This window comes from Rhinopithecus roxellana, chromosome 17 (genome assembly GCF_007565055.1).
Source record: "Rhinopithecus roxellana isolate Shanxi Qingling chromosome 17, ASM756505v1, whole genome shotgun sequence".
NCBI classification, from domain to species: domain Eukaryota; kingdom Metazoa; phylum Chordata; class Mammalia; order Primates; family Cercopithecidae; genus Rhinopithecus; species Rhinopithecus roxellana.
Window position 1 is genome coordinate 33527175 of NC_044565.1, and position 24290 is coordinate 33551464.

At 39.7% G+C, this 24290-nt stretch overlaps 1 pseudogene across 1 annotated transcript; it reads right to left on the reverse strand.

The window, feature by feature from the left end:
* Positions 1-302: 302 nt before the first annotated feature.
* LOC104659890 lies at positions 303-1441 on the reverse strand (annotated as a pseudogene). The gene has a single exon (XR_004054413.1). The product of XR_004054413.1 is annotated as an L-lactate dehydrogenase A chain pseudogene (transcript).
* Positions 1442-24290: the final 22849 nt, after the last annotated feature.

Below are 24290 nucleotides of genomic sequence, written 5' to 3' on the forward strand. Positions count from 1 at the left end.
TTACGCAGAAGACATACGATACTGGATTTATACACTGGATCCCAGGATGTGACTTACTGGGAAAAAATGTTGGACTAGGCATGTTCAGTGAAGGAGCCAGGAAATTATATAACACACAGTAAACATCCACCTGGCTCAAGGGGCAAATGCAGCATGTACAGAATTGGCAGTGGTGCATCAGAACTATTTCACACTAACCAGTTTAGGACTACACAAGATTAATACCATCTACCATCAGGATATAGCTGTGGATTTCACAAACCATTCCTATTTCTAACTTCAGGAGTTAATGCTTTTCCCAGTCCATCTTAAAATATTACTGCTTTAATCACAGATCAGATAAAAAGGACAACATGCGCAACCTCCAACTAGAATCCTGTTGTAGCCTAGACAGTGAAATGCTATGACATCAGAAGACTTTAAAATTGCAGCTCTTTTTGGATTCCCCAAAGTGTATCTGCACTCTTCTTCAAACGGGCCTCTTCCTCAGAAGTCAGAGTCAACTTCACAAGGTCTGAGATTCCATTCTGTCCCAAAATGCAAGGAACACTAAGGAAGACATCATCCTTTATTCCATAGAGACCCTTAATCATGGTGGAAACTGGGTGCACTCGCCAAGATTCTTCATTATACTCTCTGCCAAATCTGCTACAGAGAGTCCAATGGCCCAGGATGTGTAGCCTTTGAGTTTGATCATCTCATAAGCACTCTCAACCACCTGCTTGTGAACCTCTTTCCACTGTTCCTTATCTTTATCAGTCCCTAAATCTGGGTGCAGAGTCTTCAGGGAGACACCAGCAACATTCATTCCACTCCATACAGGCACACTGGAATCTCCATGTTCCCCAAGGACCCACCCATGATAGCTTAATGGGTGAACTCCCAGTCTTTCCCCCATCAGATAATGGAATCTGGCTGAATCCAGATTGCAACCACTTCCAATAACACGGTTTTTGGGAAAACCACTTATCTTCCAAGCCACGTAGGTCAAGATATCCACTGGATTTGAAGCAATAAGCAACTTGCAGTTCGGGCTATATTTTACAACATTAGGAACGATGAATTTAAAGATGTTCATGTTATGCTGGACCAAATTAAGACAGCTTTCTCCCTCTTGTTGACGTGCCCCAGCCGTGATAATGACCAGCTTGGAGTTTGCAGTTACACTATAGTCTTTCCCAGAGACAATCTTTGGTGTTCTAAGGAAAAGGCTGCCATGTTGGAGATCCATCATCTCTCCCTTCAATTTGTCTTCGATGACATCAACAAGAACAAGTTCATCTGCCAAGTCCTTCATTAAGACACTGATGGCACAGGCCATGCCAACAGCACCAACCCCAACAACTGTAATCTTATTCTGGGGAGTCTGTTCTTCCTTTAGAAGATTATGAATCAGCTGATCCTTATCATATTGAGTTGCCATATTGGACTTGGAACCAAAAGGAATCGGGAATGCACGTTAGGTGGTCGTCCGGGACAGGCGGCACTGAGATCCGGAATCGGGGGCAGCGGCTGCAGCACTCCAGTGCTTAGTTTTATATTAAGCTGTAGAAATTCCTATTAGTGTAGATCTGCTTTTTATTTTTCTTTTGCCTTTTTACTCATTTTAATGATTTTTCAGTTTAATCACATTTGTGCCTTATATTTCAAGCTTTCTCAAAACCTTTTTGTAAGTGAGAAGAGAGAAAAAGATAGTAGAATAAAATAATGCCATGCCCGTGGTTTTTCTTACAAATATACCTTATGTCCAGTTCTATATACTTGGCTTGAAATAGCTTTTATTTTTCCAAAAATCAATAAAAATGGCAAAGTTGATTTTTATGTAAACACTCATTTTATGTTTTAAAAAAAATGGAATATGGAAGTCTCCCCCTCATAGGCTGTTTAGTTGAAATGGGGAAGGGAGATGTACAGGGACTATTGGCCTAGGCTGGTCTGTAGGCTGACCAGGTGGGAACACAACTTGCTAATGAACAAAAGTAGTTAATAGTCATAAAACCAAACCAACCAAACCAACCAAACCAAATCAGCAGCTAACATGTATAGAACATTTTACAAACTATCCTTGTATACCCTGACAAACTATTTCTTACATCAGCCCTGCAAGGTAGGAAGCATTATTTTCAGCTTCATTTTATATGAGAAAACAGAGGCTCAGATATGCTAGGATCCACGCCCCAGGTCCCACAGCAAGTAACTGCCCTAGCTAGAATTTCAAATCAGATCTTAATTGAAAATCTCAGGTCCTTAGCAAAGACATGGAATCAACCTAAAGGCTCATCAATGGTAGTCTGGATAAAGAAAATGTGGTACATATACACCATGGAATACAATGCAGGCATAAAAAAGAATGAGGTCACGTCCTTTGCACAGCATGGATGAAGCTGGAGGCCGTTATCCTAAGAGAACCAACGCAGGAACAGAAAACCAAATACCACATGTTCTTAGTTATAAGTGGGAGCTAAACATCAAATACCTATGGACCAAAAGAAGGGAACAACAGACAACAGGGCCTACTTGAGAGTGGAGAGTGGGAGGAGGCTGAGGATGGAAAAACTACCTATCAGGTACTATGTATGTTACCTGAGTGATGAAATAATGTGTACACCAAACCCCTGTGACCTGCAGTTTACCTATGTAACAAACCTGCATATGTACCCCCTAACCCAAAATAAAAGTTTTTAAAAAACGAAAACTCAAAAAACAAAAATAATAAAATGCCAGGTCCTGTCGACGATTCTAGGCGGCTTCTCCAAAACCTAACCTCAGTAGAGCATCAAGCAAGAGTCTTCCTTAACCTCCAGCTCTGCATCTGGAAGTTTGCTTGATAGATGAAGATAGGCAGTAGCAAAGGGCTTCTGAGTAAGGATTATCTTTCAGGTACATTCTACCAGGAGGTTTTTCTTTTTCTTGACGAAAACTAAGGTAATCCCTGAAATCAATTTCCTCATAGTTGGAGAAAATGTTGGGCAGAAGACATTTTTGCAAAAGCAGTTAGGAGAGCCCATCCAGATTGGAAGAGAGCTGCAGTTTCTGAAACTGCTGCACCTGCAAAGATCTATGCAATGAGAAAATCGGTACCTAGAGCCATAGAGCCCTAGTCAGTGAATTCACCGTAAGGTACGTTGTGAATTTTTAATGAATTTTAGATGTCTGGACTGAGGGTTTTTGCTGTTAGGTAAAAAAGAAAGTGACCGGCCTGAGACTGGTTCCGTTCTTCCCAACTCTTCCTGCTGCGATCATTGTAAAACACTGTGTTATAAGAAGCCTATGGGTATTGCCATGGAAGTCTCTTACTTGGTGGGCTCAGCCATCATTTGCCTTTACTACCCTCCTTCCTGGAGTAGGCAGACTTAGACTGACGGAACTCCTGACACGTCTGGACCTGCTTCTTCTTGACTGTGCCACTCCTTACCAACAAGAAGGCAATATTTCCCTGGAGATCTCCTCATTTCAAGACTGTTCAATACGTTTTCATCCAGAGAATGTATTCCTTTTAAGTAGCGTTCCCTGACTCAAAACTAATGTCTGAGCTTTCCCTCTTCACAACTCCTCAATTTTCAGAATCGAAATTTCTAAGCTCCCATTTGAAAGTCAGTGTCAGTTCTCAAATAGGCTAGCAGGAGTCTCGATGGGCAATGTAAGTTTGAAGGATGTTGCCTTTCTAGAAAACATAACATTTTGTTTGGTTTCCTCTGGGCACACCCCTCACAAAATCACATTCTTTCTTTGTAGCTTCTGAGAGAACAAAAGTCCTATCAGGAGTCACAAAAACACCTGAACCCTTCTTTTTCTATTTCTAGAAATAGTTTATGGGGCCACTGAAAGATGTTGATGTTATCTTTTTAATATTCTGAGGAATAATCCTATTAAACAAAAAACAAGGGAAACTGTTATGCCCACAAGGAGGAATTACCCAAAGCCAACTGGCAGGGGTCGAGTTACTTTACAAAACCCTAGTTGTGTGCTGTTTCTATCTCTCCATCAAGGGCTTGGTGAATGAGCAATAATTTGTGGATTCTGCTCATCTCTCTTTGCGAACTTTGTTCTGTGGAATTAGATACAACTTTGACAAATTAGAAAAGTCTCCCCTGTGCCCTGCGGTCCCCAGAGTAGCACAGTCTGCTGATTGTGTGCTGGTCTTCTGAAGTCCGGCTGTGTCAGGCCATCAGCGGCAGCCCGTCCACCAGAGCAGGCTTTTTAATAAGCAAATCTGTCAGCAGCAGGTTCTTCGGATCTTCCGACCTCTCCTTAATCCTCCGGACGCGCTGACTTTCTTCTCTGTTTCGCTTATGGCAAAAGGCCCCGAGCTGGGAAAGAAATATCTTCTTTGTTTATAGAGTATGAGCAACAAAATTAACCTTTGAGATTAACTGTAAATGAGTGGGGATCATGTTTTGTCTTCCCCTAGGGCAAGGGGTTGGGGTTAACACTTGCATAAGGGAGTGAGGGTGTGCACAAGTGTGCATGCATGTGCACGGACACATAAAACGCCCCCCACCCCGTCGTTCTTAACCCAATATAACTTCTATTCTTGTTCTCTCTTCTTTATTCATGCACAGTTTTATATCTGGGTTGCATAGAACTAATGAAGGATATTACATTTTTTTCTATTCTTCAATTACCTTTGAACTCTTAGAGAAGGGAGAATGATATAAAACATCAACATAATATGAATCATGCCCCATAAGCCTAAAGATAAAAACTTGTTTGTGGCTAAAAAGGATCATCCTTTCCCAGTGGAATTCTCTGGGCCAGCAGAAGTAAACAGTGTCTTGGTATAGAGCAAGGACTATCAATGAGATCATAAAAAACTGTATTTAGGGGGAAATGCTTCTTTGGTTTACATGGCAGTGTGTTCATGTTTGATAGTGTCAGATGGAAGAGGCACAGTTCTACAAGATACAAAGAATTCTATGCCAGTAAATAACTTTCTCCTGTGTGTGTGTGTTTGTGTTTTTAAATAAAAACTGTCTAATGAGACAAATAAACGAGAGATTTCTTTGTTTTGTTTAGTTTTGTTTAAGAGACACAAGTCTCACTCTGTTGCCCAAGCTGGTCTAACTCCTGGGCTCATGTGATCCTCCCACCTTTGCCTCCCAAAGTGCTGAGATTGCAGGCATGAGCCACTGTACCCGGCCCTCATATTTAATTCTAACTGGTTATGTTTAAACTGTAATTTGACTCAATTAGATATGCTTACCTTTTTTAAATAAAGTTGACGTAAACAACAAGTTTGTTTATAGATAAAATTTGTACTGGGGAGAGAGCAGAAGCCTCCTCATAGAAGTTATTCTTGGTCTCTGGAACTCCTGAAGAGTAGGGCAAGATGAGAGTGAGATTGGATTACCTTCGACCCATGCAGAAATGGACTTCAGACACCCACTATTTGCTGTTGAGAACCCTGGAACCACCCATTCTGCTGTGTGTTCTCCATTTCTGGTGGGGTCTTCACTTCCTAAATCCAATTCAATAATGACAAGGTGCCATCACCACTGTGGTGACCCAATCCAGGTGCCCTACTTAGGTGCTCCTGTCCTCATTTCTCAAAGCTGCTGAAATGTGTCTGGGACTTGGGGCACTGACTCATCCTGCTGCAGTCCCTTCCTGAGGCCAATGGTTCTATTAGAAGCAGATTCTGATTGTAGTTTCTTCATATTTGGCGGGCTTCTGTGGAATCTGACCACTTTTATAATTCTGTTACCTTTCATCAAACAGATCATTTTCTGCTGTTTCAGTTCTTGCCCTCTCTCTCTTTTTCTCAATAAAGCAGAACAAAATAAAGCAATATGCCAGCACAGAGATATTTTATTTTTCACTCAACAGTAGCAATGGCCGTAACAATTAAATAGAAGAGAAAAGGGACTTTGTTGTAGGTATAAGATTGGGGTTATGCAAAATGGAGAAATAACCAGCTTAGTGCCCACGAGTCCATAATAGAATGATCAGAGTTTCAGGGGAATGAGAAGAGAAAATGTGTTGGAATCCCCACTTCCCCATTATCATCATCTTGGGCCAGGTATTTAATGCATGCTGCATTGGTTTTGGCTGAGGAAAGTGCTTGAAGGAAGCAGTTTTTTAAGTTCACTTAATATCTCTGGGAGGTAATAAAGATCTTTATTTACAAATAATGTGTTTTCAATGAAATGTCTTTGTGTGGGCATTGCACACCCTAGCAAAATGGCAGGTTCTTTGTTTTGCCTTGGTGGGAAGAGCAAAGGATACTCTTCAGGATACCTGATTTGAATATAGACATTTTACTCTCTGGGTGTGGGAAAATGTTCAAGTCACAACCTCTGTGTTTCCCAGTATTCTTGATTCCGTAGTGGAGTTTGTAATGTCTGTTCTAGCACATGAGGAATAGCTGTAAAGACCAGTGAGGACTTAGGAGATTAAAGGGCTCCGTTGGACTACCTAGCTACCTTGTATCTGTCCTTCAAAATGCAGCCATGTGTCACCTCCTCAGGAAGCCTTCCTGGACCACTGGGCAAGAGCATTTGCTATACCACATGTAACCCTGATTTCTGTGCCTCTTCACCATCAGCCTGGAATCTCCTTAAGGGTAGGAACGACAATTCTTGTTCTGTATTTAATGAAATTTCGAGCCCAGCCCAGTGGCTAGCTCACAGTAGGCACTCAGTAAAGGCAGCCAAATGACAGACAAATGTAACTCTGTCATTGAAAGGGGTGCTCAAAAGGATACTAGATTTGCTAATGTCTCTGTATCAATTCCTCATGGCAAAGTATACTGAAATAAATTTTTAAAATCTTAAGCCAATTTTCACACATTCCTAAAACAAAGTCACTGAAAAGTCCATGAAGTCTAAGGAAATTAAAATGAAAGGCCATTATTGGAAAAAAAAAAAAAAAACTGGACTGCCATTTTCCCTTTACACATTTCTCATACAAATTAGGGAGAGGGTTTAAGAGTAAGAACTGAGTGCTGGGGTGAAATTGAAGCACTGAATTATATAATCATACCAGTTGTGCCCAGTACTCCTGTGTGGCCTGCAAAACAATGCACTTTTTAAATGTGTATAAGGTAAAGTCAAAAATATAGGAGGTGGCTTTTGTTGGTGTGTCAGCCTGGCAGGCAAAAGAAAAATAGGAGATATATTTTGGATTTTCCAGAAGTGAGGACAAATCTGTAAAGCCAAATTGATTTCTCTCAGTACACATGACCACTTTGATAACGCTCATCTGAGGGAAAAATGACATGGTTTTTCTCTCTCAGCTGCTTCTGTCCTCCTTCCCCTTGCATCTGGCATTTTACAATAACATTTCCAACAGATACGGGTTGTTCAACAGTCACTAGCAATACATTGATTAATTATGTGTGCCAGGCTTTCAGCATACAATTAAGCTAAACAAAACTGCATGAAAGTAATATGAATAATTTGACTCCTAGTCACAAAAACAAGAAGATGGAGTGAAAGTGGAATATCTGACCTCACTCATTTTAGCATATTGTGGGAGACGAAAGTGTAATCAGAGTTATAAATCATACAGCTGCCATACTGTGGTGATGCAGAAAGGAAGTCATTCTGACCTTTGATTCAGAAGTTTCAAAGGTAGAAATTAAAGCGAACAGTTTGTTCTTATTCTTCAAGTAGGAAATATAATGGACAAAAATGCCCTTTTCTTCATAAGTGGGTAATATCTTTCTTTGGTTGTTAGTCTTAAAATTTGTTTTATTGCATTTTCTTCAATGTGATTTAGATCTGGCATATTTACATTGTCTCAAAATGATTTTATGTCAACCTGCTTATACTATCTCTAAAACCAAAATTTAGAGGATAAAATATATTCCACATCTACAAAAATAAAATGAGTTCTTAATAACCTTTTTTCGTTCCTAATTTAAAAAGTGGTATTTACCCACTGTAGACAAAGTTGGAAACTGCAAAACAGTATATAAAAAAGGAAAAAAAATCCATTCATAATCCTATGGTCTTGAGAATCTCCAGGTAATCACACTTAATATTTGTTTCCTTCCAGTTTTTATCGTGTGTGTGAAGTTTATGATTGTATGTTGTATACACTTTGGTACCTACTTCCTTCACTTTACAGTACTTCACAAGCATTTTTCAATTTCCTATAATAGTCTGTGAAAACAAGATTTTTAGTTATTTAATATAACTCTATCACATGGATAAATCATACATTATTTAACAAGTTAATATTTTTGTCATTCAAGTGTTTGCAATTTTTAGTTATTATTTTAAAAAGCAAAACACTGGAATGAACAAAAAACACTATGCTTAACTCAGTATGCATGTCCCTGATGTTTTCTTTGTGTTAAATTCCAAGTGAAGTTCCTTCAATGTAGGGTCTGAGCAGCTTTAAGCCTCCTATTACATCATGACCAAGATTCTTTCAGAAATGCCAGAAAACCTGAGCTACTTGCACCCTCAGTACCAGTGGGTGAGCCACAAGACTGCCCCTGAAAGGGGATGCTCTGAAAGTCGGTATACCATAGAAACCTGGGGTGGAATCATGAAATGCAAGGATCTGAAAATATTTCTTTGTTTTTTATATGCACAAACAGCAACAGCAGAGGAAGAGGGGGAAAGGAAAAGAATTATGAAAATGTAAAAAACCATCTAAAAGTAAAGCCATTTTAAAAATTAGAACCTATCTGCGAAATATGAAACCCTGTTTAGAGCGAGTAACAAATTAATCCTCAATCAGAGAACCATGAAGGAGTTTAGGTACAGAAATATGACCAACCAACTTAAACATGAAAAGAACCAAAGCACACAGGACTATTTATCCAGCCTTATCCAGCAAATGGGTATCTTAACTGATAATAGATTTTATTCAAAATACCCACCCTCTTTTTTGAGAATGGCTTACCTACTCAGTCTATGGGGCTTGTCACCTGGGAGCTATGTTTGTACCCTTGCCATGACTGATTAGACTGGCTGGCTCAAGGTAGTTGGCTAGAGATTTTCCTATCATGTGTAGGATAGTGAGTTGACCTCTTGTATAAGTTGGCATTCCTTTGGTTGTAAGAATAGAAAACTTGATTTATACTGGCTTAAGCATAAAGGGATTTTGTTGACTCATGAAGCCAAACTGTGCTAGGAGGGATTTAGGCTACAGCTGTGATTTGATTGAGAACTCAAATGACATCACAGGAATGCAAGCCTCAGTTTCCCTTCTTATGAGTTGGTGGAACCATCAAGCTGGCTCCTGTCATGGTATTAAAAATGGCTGCAGCAGCCCCAAGCTAGCATTCTCACTCAGATAGGTCCAGGGAAGAAGAGTGTGTTTGTGTCCCAGGATTCTAGACAAATCTTTCCCAGATTCTCTCTAACTGGATCCATTTAAGCTCAGTGCACTTCCCTGAACCAATCACTGGCCAGGGTAATGGAATCCACTGATTGATTGAAGCCAATTTGAGTATTCCTATGGAGCTAGAGGTGAGGTATATCTCTTTTACACTGCATGGTTGAGGAATTGGATTTCTGTTAGGAAGGAAAAACATCCCATAGAGGAAATCAACAAATATCCAATAAGATATCCATGTCATCAAGACTATATCTTGTTGATTGTCATGGGGGTGAATTCTACCGAATGTAAGGCATAGCAACAGACAGGGAAGAAGAAAGCAGGTGGGACAGAGCACCTGAGATAGAAATGAGGAGAAGATGCTGATGGATTTTTAATGATCACATCTGGTCTTTTCCTGAAGTCTAGTTCTCTCTCTGCCCTCGGTTCTTTGGAAAATCCCCATGTCCTTATAATAAATCTCCCATTTGTTTAAGCTGTTTTGAGCTGTTACTTGCTACCAGATTTGTACCAATTAATGGCTTCTAGAACATTCCTAAGTTATCTCTGAGCCCTGCCAGCCTTTACTTCTTCCTTTGGCTCAGATGAGGATCTTCCATTTGATAGCTCTGTTTCTTCATTTAAAGGTGATCTTTAAGGTGTCTTGGACTGAACGTGGCAAGCACGAACAAGGAGCAACAGGAGTTGACTGTGAATCTGAGGAAGGCTGGTAATAGTTTATTGGGTTCATTTGATATAAGTATGGTAACATATGTGACTCCATTTACTTAGCAGATGTTTATCAGTTCCCCCAAAAGGAATGTTGCAAAAATCTTCAAAAGAGCCTTTCTTTCCTCCTCCCTGTACCTTGGATGTGATGTTATGTGAAATATGTTGAATTTTTTTTTATTAGCAAAAGCCACAAAAATGTCCTGGTTGACATGCACTGTTGTGACAAGCCCTAGTAGATGTTGTCAATCATATTGCTTTATGTTACATTAAGTGACATATTGTAATGCGATTGATACAGCATGGGATGACACATCATGATGAGAAATATCATCTGGAAAATGTAGAAAAAAACAGAGGACTCAACACCACTTTTACTTTCTTTTTTCTTCTTCTTTGTTAGTGGTATGGAGAAAAAGATCTCCTTAGGATAGTTACTTGGAAAAGGGTTCAGGTCTTGGGGTTTCTACATGTTGCTCTTTTCATTTGTAATTAATAGGTGATGTAGAAAATATGTGCCTTCTTTAGGGTCTGATAAACTCTACATTTGAACTGAATGTCTGCAAACACATTTGTGGTTCTTTAGTGACAATATATTTTCCACATATCAAAATTGCCTTTATAACCTTTCTATCAAAAGACTTCCACTGATCATGCTTTATCTTATAGTCTTCTCTTCAAATTTCCTGCTATTTCTTTCTCTTGTTCTATAAAGACTGAGGGGCAGGGGGAAACTCTTTCAGATTTCACTGTAAGGTTGATGACAGTCTTACAGTGTAACATCTTTTAAAATTTTGGCCGTATGTCCACAGTCTTACACAGTTCCTGGCACATAGTAGCACTTAAGTGTTAAATGAATTTCTAAAGAGTCTTCATCTTCATAGCTTATTTGTGTTTATTGAGTGGCATTTAATCAAATATAGTAAAATCCTAGGTATTAGTTTTCTAGAGCTGTGATAGTAATTAAGTACCTAAGTAATAGTAAATAAGCACAAGCGTGGTGGCTTAAAACAACAGAAATTTATTCTCTGATAGGTTTAGAGGCGAGAAATCCAAAATCAGGGTGTTGGCAGGGTCATACTCCCTCTGAAGGTCTCAGAGGAGAATCCTTCCTTGCCTCTTCCAGCTTTTTGTGACCCCAGGCATTCCTGAGCTTGTGGCTGTATATCTCTAATCCCTGCTTTCCTCTTCACAAGGCCTTATCTTCTGTCTCTGTGTCTTCTCTTCTTATCAAGGACACTTGTCGCTAAATTTAAGGTCCATCTGGAAAATCCAGGGTGATCTCATCTCAAGATCTTTAACTTAATTACTTCTTCAAAGATCCTTTTTTCCAAGTAAAGTCATGTTCACAGTTTCTGGTGTACATATGTTTTGGGAGAGGGTCCCAAAACCAGTATACCCAATTAACAAAATGAATAAGGAGCTGGGGCTGTGCTGAGTAATTAACCTTTTTGGTTCATGGTTACATAAAATCTTCTTGTTTTAATCTACATTTAAAACCTTTTCTGTTTACTTTCGTGTCTCAGTAATTATGGTATTATGAAGATAATTATACATTTCTTTAATAATAGGTGTCGTTATAATATCATAGGGTTTTCAATCAGACTGTGAATTTGCACTATATGGATACAGAGAATAGAAAAACTTGAGATGAGTTTATTGACCTCAATACAGACTCTAAAAGTCCTTTAAAAACAAGAAAACTGACCTCCATGAATGAGCTATGAGGTGCATGTGATCTGTCTTTTGTTAAAGCAGAACATAGAGATTCTGGCCGGTTGAGGATTTTGAGACCAAATTGTTTCCTTAAATGTGGATTTCATCCGTTACCTCCCCTTATAGGGTGCCCATATCTACCTACAGACATAGGAGTTCAGAGATGAGAAAAATGAATGTTAGGGTGACCAGAGAAGGTCTTCTGAAAGGAACAGGTGATATGATAAGGGGATGCCATTCAAGGGAAAGGTGTAGCCTAAGGGTTCTGCCTCTGGGCCGCCGAAGGTTCAGATGAGCACTTGTTATCAAAACAATATGGGGCTACACCCTTAGAACCAGGCGTCCCTTAGTCAGGCTGGAAAATTTGCTTCTGGTCCTTCTAACAGTAAGACAGCAGCATGACAATAGACTTGCATTAACTTTTTATCTCTTTGTTCAAGATCTTGTGGCTGCATAGAATAATTTAATAAATCAAAATCGTTGTTCTCAATTTTCATTGTGGCTACACTGGTGTTCTTTTGAATGGAGTTCAATTATTGGAATGGCATATATTACACTGAATCATTTTATAGCTCAATCAATAGGCACATCTTCATAATAAATATTGATGCTCCTTGGATGCCTACACCAGTGTCCCACACATTGAACACAGCTGTTATGATTCAGGCAGCTCTGGGTAATTAATGTTTTTATTTTGTTCTTGTGCTGAACTCTGTCACTCACGTATGAACATGTCCTTTCTAGAAGGGAAGAGAAATTCTGATGCAAACGAAATCACCCAGGAATCTATTACACTAAACACGCTTCACAAAATTTTGAGAACTGAAATTTATTATAGACCTTCATTTATATAGAAATCAACAGACTGAGTGCATTAGAGAAAACTAATAGCCTAACTGCCTTTAGTCTTTGAAAATGACCAACTGAGAAGAAATGGAATGTTTTCCTAGTAGATTTGTAAAGCAGAAACTCTTAACTAAATCCTGCAGGGAATACCACTAGCTTCTAGTAAGGAAAATGAAAAAGATGCCTGGGGAGTGTCTCGTGAAGATACAATCAAAACTAAATATACAATGCCCCAAGGATCATAATTAGTACATTTGCTAAATAAGATTCTTATACAATCTTACACTTAATTATATTCTTATAGTCAAATAAAATCAGTAATTTTCTTTAAAGTTCAGTACACAGTGACTTATTGTTGAACAAATAATAACATGTCTGAATTTCTAAAATATTTTGGTTCCCAGTAAGAACTCAACGTTAGTCATTGTTTCCTGCATCTACATGAAGGTGCTGGGTCTCACTTATATCTTTCTTCACAAATGAAGAGTGACTAGACCAGCAGTTCACACATTCTGTCTCAAAGGGGTCATGTAATCTTGTATATGTATTTTAATAGTAATGTATATATTATACCTGCCCATCTGAAAGCAAACATCTAGATGCTCTTTTATTTTTGTTGTTAACTCTTTGGAACACAGAACATGGACAGTCGTCTTAGTAGGGGGAAACTCAGAGAAAAAAAATAGTTTTGAATCAGGGCCTGAAGCTGAATTGTGGAACAAGTAGGATATTTGTTTCTTTGTTTCACAAGTATGGAATTGTGCATTTTGTTATGTTCATGAGTACCAAGTGTGTATACTCAGAGGGTAACTTTAATATGTTTGCAAAGTGTCCTCTCCAGTCAGTTTGTGTAAGGTGTTGTCCCAATAATTTTATTTTGCTTTTGTAATTTGAGCTACATTTCAGTGTTGATTTATTACCAGCATGAGAATATCCTTGCCAGGGATTATAAAAGGAAAGGCAAGCCCTTTACACATTTAGCAGGGTCAAAACACTGTTATTTCTCAACTTTGAGGTCCTTAAAATTGTCTAAGCTTAGAGCTGAAGCTCACCTATTTTCTGTACAATTTATTTCAAACATTTTCCAGACTCATAATTCTGAACGTTTTGTATTGTAATTTTCTTACTTATTTTAATTTCTTTTCCCAAGATTCTGGAGTAATGCTGCTCAGAGTCAAGAAATTTTAAGGAAATGAGAGTATAAATTTAAGGCATTCTATGGTGCTTTACTTCTGTGAATATATTTGTACTGGTAATTTGATAACAGAGCATTGAATGAAGAAAGTGAAGAATGATAAAAATATGAGGGTGTGTGCAATGCACATTCAGACCTTATCAGCTCCAGGATCAGTTATCTGTTTGAAGAAAATTACATTGCATCTGTCAATAGACTTAATAACTCAGTGCCTGCGATTTGATAATGGATAATCACACAAATTCAGGAAGCTAGACCATATGCCATTCCAGTTTTCTCTTCTCTTATTCACCTTAATTTTCTAGATGAGTGAAATTATCTAGTTCTGGACTCAAGATGGCACACATGGAAATAGAGCCTGCAGAACTCCAGCCGCCTCCGATGTCAGTCAGGCGCAGGTGGAGGCTGCCGGGTTATGTCTGGGAGCCTGGAATCTAATTGAAATGGGCAGAGTTTGGAAAATTGCAAACCTGGACAATGCAAGTGATTAATGGATGGAAAGTAATAAAGGGTGGATGTGGAACAGTTGAGGGAATCGGCTAGTGGGAAACAGTAAGGCTTCAGAGCCAAGGATTCAGGATCTAAGGAATAATTTGGTATGTCTACATATAAACCATGAGGGATAGGGATTAAATGGTAGAGATTAGAGATTATTTAGGGATACCTTTTCCTGGAAGCAGGGAATCCCTTAAGGGCCCTTAATTCCTGTTGATCCAGGATGCCATTTCTGTTTATAAAACTACTTCTCTACTCTTATGTAATATGGTCATTGTATCAGTTAGCAATGATTTGGGTTACAAGTATTTGATGACTTAATTTCAGCGATTTAAACAAAAAAAGTGTGTTTCTTGTCCTCAGATATCAAGAAAACCAGATGCAGGCAGTTTCTGGTGTGGATTTGGCTGCTCATTGATGTCATCAGGGACTGAAACCCTTTTCATCTTTCTGCTTTGCTCTTTGCACCATGACACTTGTCCTCATGCTTGTTTGTTCGTGGTCACCAGGTGGCCCCTCCATCTACACACTGTCTCCTCCACAGCACATGACAGGAAGGGAGGGACTATGCCATCAGAACCTGCCCCTTCACATCAGGAGACGCAAACTTGCCCCCAGATACTCCCAGTAAACACTTACTTTCATCCCTTTAGCTGGAATCCCATAGCCACACTGAATTTCTAAGAAAGCTGAATAAATGAGTATCTCAGTTGGGGCTGGGTATATTGCTGCCCAAAAAAACCATTTGGAGTTTTGTGAACAAGGAAGGTGGGAAGAATGCATGGCAATTAGGCACAAGCAGAGAATGTCACAACCATCCACCTAAGTTTTCTTGTGGAGGGAGAACAAGTGCTAGGCAATTGTGCTAGTATCATGGAGGCTACAAGTATTTGGTGGTACAAGTAATGCCAATAGTAGTGGTTGTTTGGGCTTTGCTGCAGTCTGTCATTACATGCTCTTTTTAATATGAATGGATTAGATATTTTTGAAATTTGTATTAAATGAAGTAAAACTGCAAGAATACACCGTGAAGAGCTGACTCCGCAGGAACAAGAAACCGAATCCACACTTTCAACAGGCTCTTGGCTGGGAACTACCCCTACATTTCTATGAGGCCATAGTTTAAACTGAGATTTTCTCTCTCTCTCTCCAGTTTTATTGACTTTTTGGAGCTCTGCTTCTTGTGGATTGGGAATAACAATCAAGTTATGTTCTTAGAGAAGGCCACCATGCTGAAAAAAAGTATATCACCTTTTAGCTTAAATAGATATGAACTTGACAACAAGATGGCTCACTTATTAGGTGTATTTTATATCTATGCTACTTTTCTTTTCTTCCAAGAAAAGTTCAGGGGGTTTGATTTACATCTAACATATTCCCAGAGAAGCTAGAGGGAAGTTGACAATAGATCTTATCACCTTATTTTGAAGATATGGATCTTGAGACTCAAAGACTTTGTCTTGAGTCAAACAACAATAGTCATCACTGCAAATATTGCTACAAAACATTCCACTTGGCCACATTGCCCTGCTGCAAATAGATGTCTCTCAGAAAGTGAAATCAAGACGTTAAATGAAAATGAGACCATTTGTCAAAGTATTTTCTGTTGAAGAAATGAATTCCTTGAGTGGTCAGTTACAGAGAGCAAAAGACCACAGCCAGCTTTGCAGGAAGCTGGGCTCTTATTGGTAGATTCATAATGGTTTGATAATGCCACCATTTTTGTTACTGCATCGTTTAAGCAAGAGGGAACTTTCTTCCAATTTAGAGTTTGTACCTCTCATAATTGTTTTTAATCGTAGAACTGATGTGTATTGGTATTTAAAATTGTAATGTGTGAGTATCCTAGGATTTTTCTTTCATTGACTCTTTCAACAGCTATTTATGGGAGTGCCCACTAAGTCGTTGGCATAGTTCTAGGTGGTGAGAATATAAGACAGATGAGGTTATTGTTTCCTAGGTTTCCATTCTAGGAAAGGAGAAATACAAACAAGTGCAATTATTAGCACTTTAAATGAGCTAAACTGGAAAGGCAGTACGCAGAAAATGACCTTCTGGGTTTTGTTTTTTTTTTTTCTTTTTTCCACTTTTCCTTTGAACTTGCTTCTTGGACTATTTAATCCTTGCTCCATAGGTAGAAACCTTGGACTGGTCCATCACTTTTCCAGTCATTTTAGTCACACAAAGAGTCTGTAAAATATTTGAAGGGCACTGCTCTAAGGTGAGAACAAGATAGGTCTGATGAAGGAACAGAAAAACAGTAGAAGGCCTTTGTGGCCTTACTTAGTGGGAAAGGGGAGAGAACCTTCGAGGAGGTAAGGTTGGAATGTAGGTAGAGACTAGCCAGTTCATGGGCCAGGAGTGCGAGTTTATTTTCAGTGTGAGCTGCAGCAGTGGAGGGTTTTGAGGAAGAGAAGGACATGATCTGATATGTAATTTAAAAGATCACTCTGACTTTTGCATGGGAATAGACTCTAGGGAAGAGAAAGAAACAGAAACTATTTGGGGGAGGCTTTTGCCTTGGTCAGGGTGACAGATGAGGGTGACACAGAGCAGGGTGGTGATGGCTTTGGGCTATGTGAAGTCTTTCAGGGAGACCCTTGTCTCCTAATGCCCATACAGCCACCACCGTGGGAGCCATGTGGTAGTATTTAGTAAGTCTGTGCTGAATATCACATGGATACCTTCATGAGTCAAAGGAAAGAAATGCCATTTATAGGATTTAGAGGAAAAATGTGTCTTTTGGTTGCTTTATCTTATATTCTAATATCTCAAATTCCCATTCTTAGTGCAGGCCTTAGGATGTAAGCAAGTACTGAAGGCATAAAATCAGCCCGAGGAAATTTTTCCCTGACTCACTTTTTTTTCTGATTGTCACACCTTTGGCATAATTCAGCCTTCAATCCACACACAAGAAGAAAAGCTTCATTAAATATTGTGAGAATTTGGTTTTCTGACTTTTTAAAAAGGAATTCTTGCCTCTCCTTCTCTCTTCTTTCTCCCTTCCTCACCCTTCTCGTCCCTTCCCTCTCTCTTTCTCTCTCTGTCTCTTTCATAAAGAAATAAGTGAATGGCAAAGCAGAAGGCTTGATTTAATTTATTTTGGGAGAAAATCCACGGGGTGGTGCCATCACTACACATGTTTGTCAATAATTATTTTGAGAAGGAAAAAACAGAAAAATTCAGTGATATCTTTAGGAAAAAAACCCAACAATCTCTGGCAAAGTCATAAACCAACCCAAGTGCTGCCATAAAACTTCAGCGCCGTGTATGGTTTCAAAGCAGGATTTGTGAAGCAAAACCCATGATTAAAGTAAGAATAATATGAGCTTTGTGCAGCCCTATTGGCCCCTGCTGTGTAACTTACGTCTCCCCTCCTCCTTGGATTCTGCAGAGGAGGCTAAACAAGGTGAAAATACCTCAGGGAAGAGGGCTGTTCATATCTAGGTCAGGGAGGAAATTGGTCTTGGGAACCAGGGACCTTTATCCCCCTTGTCTTGTGATAAAAAACGAGTTGGAGCTCAAGACAATACATTCTCTCTCTCTCTCTCTTTCTCTCTCTCTCTCTCTTTCTCTCTCTCTCTCTCTCACACACACACACTCACACACACACACACACACACACACACACACACAATCTTGCTAGGCTTGATTCTGGTGTGACTTCTGTGATCCTTCGTACTGATTCTCATTGAGAATTTAAGTTCAAGTAAGTGCTTTCCTTGACTTTCCCTTTTCTCATTGGCTCTTACTCCCCTCCCTCAGCCTCAATCTTGTAACTTCTCCCTAGAACAAGTTTTCTGGGCTCTGCCTACTCTTCCCCCTCCCACTCCTCCCTGTTTCCTTCCCTTTTAGACCATGCTATCCTCATTTCTTCCTTTGTCCTTCTTTACCACACCCGACCCTATGGCCCCTTCCCCTTCCTCTTTGTTCTCTTCTCCATCCCCCTGTGGTGTGGAGCCAGGTGTTATTAGTTGAAGACAATCACAGATGTTTGTTTCCTGTATCCTTCAGACTCCATTTTGGGGGAACTGGATATGGAAGTTACCTCAAGTGTACAGATAGACTCAAGTCAAGGACGGCTTTCATTCCTCTGTGAGCATCCCAGGGACAAATTGGATGTGTCCTGCAGGAATGGAAAAAGCCACAGGTCACAGGTCAGCTGCTCTGAATTCATGTGGGGGGCCTGTCACAGCCTCTGTGACCTCAGGGTGCCCACCTGCAGGTAAAGGAGTCAGACCAAATAAGGTTTAAGGTCCTTAAACATCATTTAATCATCCATGGTTCCAACTGTGAGGATGTTCATTATTACCAATTCTGGCCAGAAAAGCAAGACTCTTTATAAATGAGACAATTCTCCTGCCTGCCTGTGCACATCTGGGCGAAATATTGGGCCCAGAAGGGTTCTAATGAGACTGGAAGAGCCCCAAGAAGTATGTGTGTAAGCATCCCTGTGGCTCTTGGGAAGGGATGCATCAGGTCTCACCTGTGGCCTGAAGGAAGGACCCCCGAGGTGAGTTCAGTTTGCTGCTGGCCACAAAAGATGACTGACTGTCCCACAATGGACCCCTGTTTTGAGAGCTCCCAGGCCGCCTGAATATCTGTCTCTGGCATCACTGTGGTGGGATCAGTTCCCTGGGTGACAGCAGCTACCTGTCCTGATATTCCAGTTCATAGGTTGTTGCTTGCCTAGGAAGGTGATGAGTGGGCCAGCTTTCCTGTCGGCCTTTGAGCTGACTTCCTTCAGGGCAGATTCAAAACAACTCCAGGAAACTCATTGAAAAGGGTGGAGGAACCTATGGGACTTAGGAGATCTGTATCTTTTCCTTTAAGGCTTTCTTTCTCTGCAGATGATCAAACAGCTCCCCTGTCTTCTAAGGCCTCAGGACTCTTATCCCCATTGGACTCCTCTCCTCCTTGCAGGCAGCAGGCGGGGCTGGCCACAGGCCTCCTTCTTGGCTGCACCCTGCCAGCACTCGACTTGCAATTTCTCCAAAGACGTTTCTGTTTTTCTCAAGGCAAATGAAACTTCATGGACCATTTCTTCCTACTTTCGTAGAAGCAAAGGCTGGCACAAGGGAGGGGGTGGGAAACTCATGCAGAAAGTCACTTCTCAGCACCCGCAGAGGAAAGTGCTGACCCAGCGGCGGGGCACGGGGACTCTGGGTTCTCCGAGGAGCAGATGCGCAGCTGCAAGTGCACATCAATCATGAAGCTTCCTGTGCGACAGGTAGAGCAGGACTTCTCCTGATCAAGTGCTAGTGTGAGAAATGCAGCAACCTCCCCTCCCCTTACCCCATTCCTGTCTCTTCCCCCACCCCACTCTAGCTCTTACTCTTTTTTTCAAAACAGGAGCAGATATTTTTTTACTTCTAGCCCAGATGCTACTATTTTTCTGTTGTTTGCACTTACTGAGTTGAAATGCAACAGATGTTTCAAAAGGGTTTAAAATGAAATTCCTCATTAGGGACCATGACAAATAAATCACACACCTAACTTTAGAGATTTCCTTTGCTCAGACTCTTGACAGAGATATACATATATTTTCCAGGGTGGAAAGGGGAAGGAAGATCTCTTGTAGTAAAATGACAATGAGAAGAATAGGATAATAATCACAATTATTTACTGATTGAGCTAGGATGTTTAGGTGCTCTAAGTATTTTCCATCTGTTATTCGACACTCACAGTTACCCCGAAGGGGTAGGTATTATTGCCCTTATTTTATTTATGAAAAAATTGAAGCACAAACAGGATAAGGGAATTGACTGAAAATTAAGCTGATCTACAATTGAAGGTAAGAGCTTGATTCGATCATTAAATCCTATAGTCTTTTGGACACACACACATACAACTTGAAATGAATTTTTTCAATAAACCAAATTTCCCAGACTTTACTAACAAAGGAGGTTGCAGTATAAGCAGCTCCCACATTCCACTGGACTTTTCCTTTCCCTCTGTTATTTCTAGAGAGTTTCCAGGGGGATCTCAGATATATTTTCTGATGGTTTTCTTACTTTCTGCTCCCCTTCAGATGCCTGAAGCCAAGTGTCTCACTCCTGCATCTGCTGGGGCCTTTTGTGTAAACCCCTTTCCTTGCTAAAATCTTCTAGAAGCACCAGTCTGAGGCCTTCAGTCACCTGGTACCCTTGAGACAGCACCATGCTGGAGCCAGGCTGTGATCCAGGCAGAATGGGATGGCCCTTCCCCCAGCAGCCCTTCTATCTCCCAGCTACCCCAGAAGTCCTTTATGCTAACAACCCTCTTGCATTTTTAAGATTTATGTATGTATGTATTTTTAACTTTTCAGTTCAGATATACATGTTCAGGTTTGTTCTGCAGGTAAAATCGTTTCATAGGGATTTGTTGTACAGATTATTTAGTCACCCAGGTATTAAACCTAGTACCAAGTAGTTGTTTTTCCTGATCCTCTCTCTCCTCCCATCCTCCACCCTCTGATAGGCCCCAGTGTCTGATGGTCCCCTTTATATGTCTGTGTGTTCTCATCATTTAGCTCCCACTTACAAGTGAGAACATGAGTATTTGGTTTTCTGTTCCTGCATTAGTTTGCTAAGGATAGCAGCCTCCAGCTCCGTCCATGTTTCTGAAAAGCATATGATCTCCTCCTTTATGGCTGCATTGTATTCCATGGTGTATATGTACCACATTTTCTTTATCCAATCTACCATTTATGGCATTTAGGTTGACTCCATGTCTTTGCTATTTTGAATAGTGCTGCAATGTACATACATGTGTATGTGTCTTTATGATTGAATGATTTATATTCCTTTGGGTATATACCCAGTAATGGGATTGCAGGGTTGAACAGTAGTTCTGTTTTTAGGTCTTTGAGGAATCACCACACTGCTTTCTACAATGGTTGAATTTAGGACGTTTTCTCTCCCCAGAGCCTGAGCTGGATGCAGATCCCCTGTTCCCCGTCCTATTGTCCTGTCCCTGTCTCTAGGCCATTAGTTAACAGAAGTCTGACTAGGCTGGCTGAAAGCACATCATTTTGCTTGTCCTTTGCTTCAGCTCTCCAAAATCTTGAAAAGGTGGTATGAATAGTTGCCAGAATAACATAAAACTTAGATGCTCTCAAATTAGTCCTTGTTGCTTCCATTAGGTCTTTTCTGACAATTCTCTCAAAAGGAACAAAGATTAGCTCAATCAGTGGCCCTGCCCTGCAGATATGAGCAGATAGTGTCTCTGACTTAGCTGTCTTGTAGAGTGAGGAAGACAATGCAAATATGTAAGTGCTGTGAACTTTTTGTCATTTCTGTTACCTCTGAGTCCATCCATTCACCATCTCCTCTGCCAGAAGATTCTTCTGTCATGCGGCCCAGTCTCTCCCCTCCTTTAAGTCTTTGCACCAGAGTCATCTGATCAATGAGACCTTTCTTAACTACTCCATTTAAAATGCAACATTAACTAACTGACCTTAACTAACTAACCCATTTCTAACTAACCTACTTCTCTGTTTAACTTTTCTCCATAGCATTTTTAAAAAATGTGGTGAAAGACATATAACACAAAAATACACACAATATAAAATTTACCCTCTTCACTTCTAAGTGTACAGTTCAGTAGTGTTAAGTCTATTCATATTGCTGTCACTGGATCTCTAGAACTCCTTTCATCACGCAAAACTGAGAGTCTATACCCATTAAAATGGAATTCCCCATTCTTCCCTCTCTTAGCTCCTGAGAACCACCATTCTACTTTCTGTCTCTATTAATTTATGTATCCTATGTATCTCAGCTACATGGAGTAAAAATATATTTGTCCTTTTGTGACTGGTTTATGCGCTTAACATAAGGTCCTTGAGGTTCATCCATGTTGTAGCAAGTGTCAGAATTTTCTTCCTTTGTAATGCTGAATAGTATTCCATTATGTGTATATCCCACATTTGGTTTATTCATACATCAATGGATATTTGGGTAGCTTTCATCTTTTGACTGCTATGAACAATGCTGTTTGAACAAGTCTCCTTAGAATTTCTCACTTTTTATATTCTAAATTAGGAGTTTATTTGGTTTATGCCTGGTATCTTCCATTAGAATATAAAGTCATAGATTTCTATTTTGAACCCTGCTGTGTCCCCAGATTCTGAAACAATGTTTGAGATGAGGTAGGTGCTTAAAAATATTTGCCAAGTGGATTAGAAGACAGGGGAGGTTAGGAGAAATACCTAATGTGGATGACGGGTTGATGGGTGCAGCAAACCACCATGGCACATGTATACCTATGTAACAAACCTGCATGTTCTACACATGTATCCCAGAACTTAAAGTATAATAGTAATAATAATAATAATAGGGGAAGGTAACAAAAGTTTTAAAAAATTGGTTTTGGAGGAATCAGAATAACAAATGTGGTATTAAATGGTCTCTAAATACAAGAATTTAAAGACTTCAATCTTCAGGTCACCCACAGATCAAGGTCCCTTTCTTTCTTCAAATGTCATTTTCCTGGCAATGACATTAAAAGTTGAGTATACAAGGTAAACTTGAACGCTATCCTTACCAACAGGAAAGGACAGTTCTTTTCCCATCGGGACTAATGAGAAGTCTTCAGCCACATCTTTCAGGATAGCAGTCCAGTTTTTATATGGCTGTATTCAGTCTGATACCTGCTGTATTCCTCATGTCAAATTTACGTGTGAAGTTAAACTTGCAGGAGAGAGGGAGGGTAGGGAGGAAATTAATGCTCTTCTCTGCATTTGTGCCCTGACTTTTTCTCATCTCTGTGAAGTATAAACCTTTAATGATCCGGAATCCAAACATGAAACCTTCAATAATGGAGTATTTTCTTGTAACAATTATTGATGAAAATGAAGATCCGTAGGAACTACAAGTGCTCTCCAAATCATCAAACAAATGTCAAATTGTTCTTAGAATAATCTGTGTGTAGATGGCTATAGTCACGTTCTTTGAAAATTGGTCACTTAGAAACCTTTTTACTGGAAGTGTGGTCTGAGTATAAGCAGCAGCAGCAGTGTATGGGAGCTTGTTAGAAATGCAGGTTCTCAGTCCTGTCCCTGACCTACTGAATCAAAATCTGCACTTTAACAAGATGCCCTGGGAACTCAAATGCATCCTGAAGTCTGAAAAGCATTGGCTCAGGGTATTCATTCCTCCAAATAATAACATTCTTCTCCAACTTTTAGGGACATTTACCCTTATTGCAATTTCAGAGACTTTATCTTATTCCATTAACGTAATTTTTGAATCTTGATGTTTAAATATGACTATAGAAGTTATTTTGTGTTTTCTTTGGAAAGCCAATTTATTGTAAAAAATATCTGCTAATTTTCAGACTATAGAAATAACTTTTTGAAATGTGGCACCAGAATCTAGAGTCTGTGCAATTTAAGATTCAGCAGTAAATTACAGAAAAGATCTTTAACAGAGCAAAAACAAAAATAGTATTTTGGATTTTAACCACTCTTGCATTTTTTTCTTCTCAGAATACTTGGGTCCCTGCTTGGCATTGTCAACCTAGAGAAAGGAAAGAGCTTTTACTACATTAATGTTATCCAACGTGCCTATTTTCTAAATTCCCACAGTACTCATCTCCAAATTCTTATGCTTGGGTTATCCGCATTATTGTTACCAGTGCTCCAATCCTTATATTTAGAGTACAACTTGGAATTTGGCTGTCTCCTAGAGATATTCATTTCAGATTAGTTCTACCTTCTCCCTTCTCTCTGAATTATTAGAGGAGCTTGGGGAACCCACACCCACATACGCACACAAGTATCATCAATGAAAGTTCTGTCTATGGAGCATGGAAGCCAAGTCTAATCAGTCAAGTAATCATATTTAGCTTGGTGATGCCATTCTTTATTGTTGGAGTAATTTCTGTGTAATATGTTGTTTATCAGACCTAATTGGGATATGAATAGCTTGGGGTTAATAGTTGAAGAAATGTTTCACATTAGGTCACTTGCCTTGATGAAAGGGTGACTTCCTCTGTCTTTAAGAAAAATCCATCTTAAGACATGCTCCTTGTTCTTTATGCATTATTGTGGGGACAG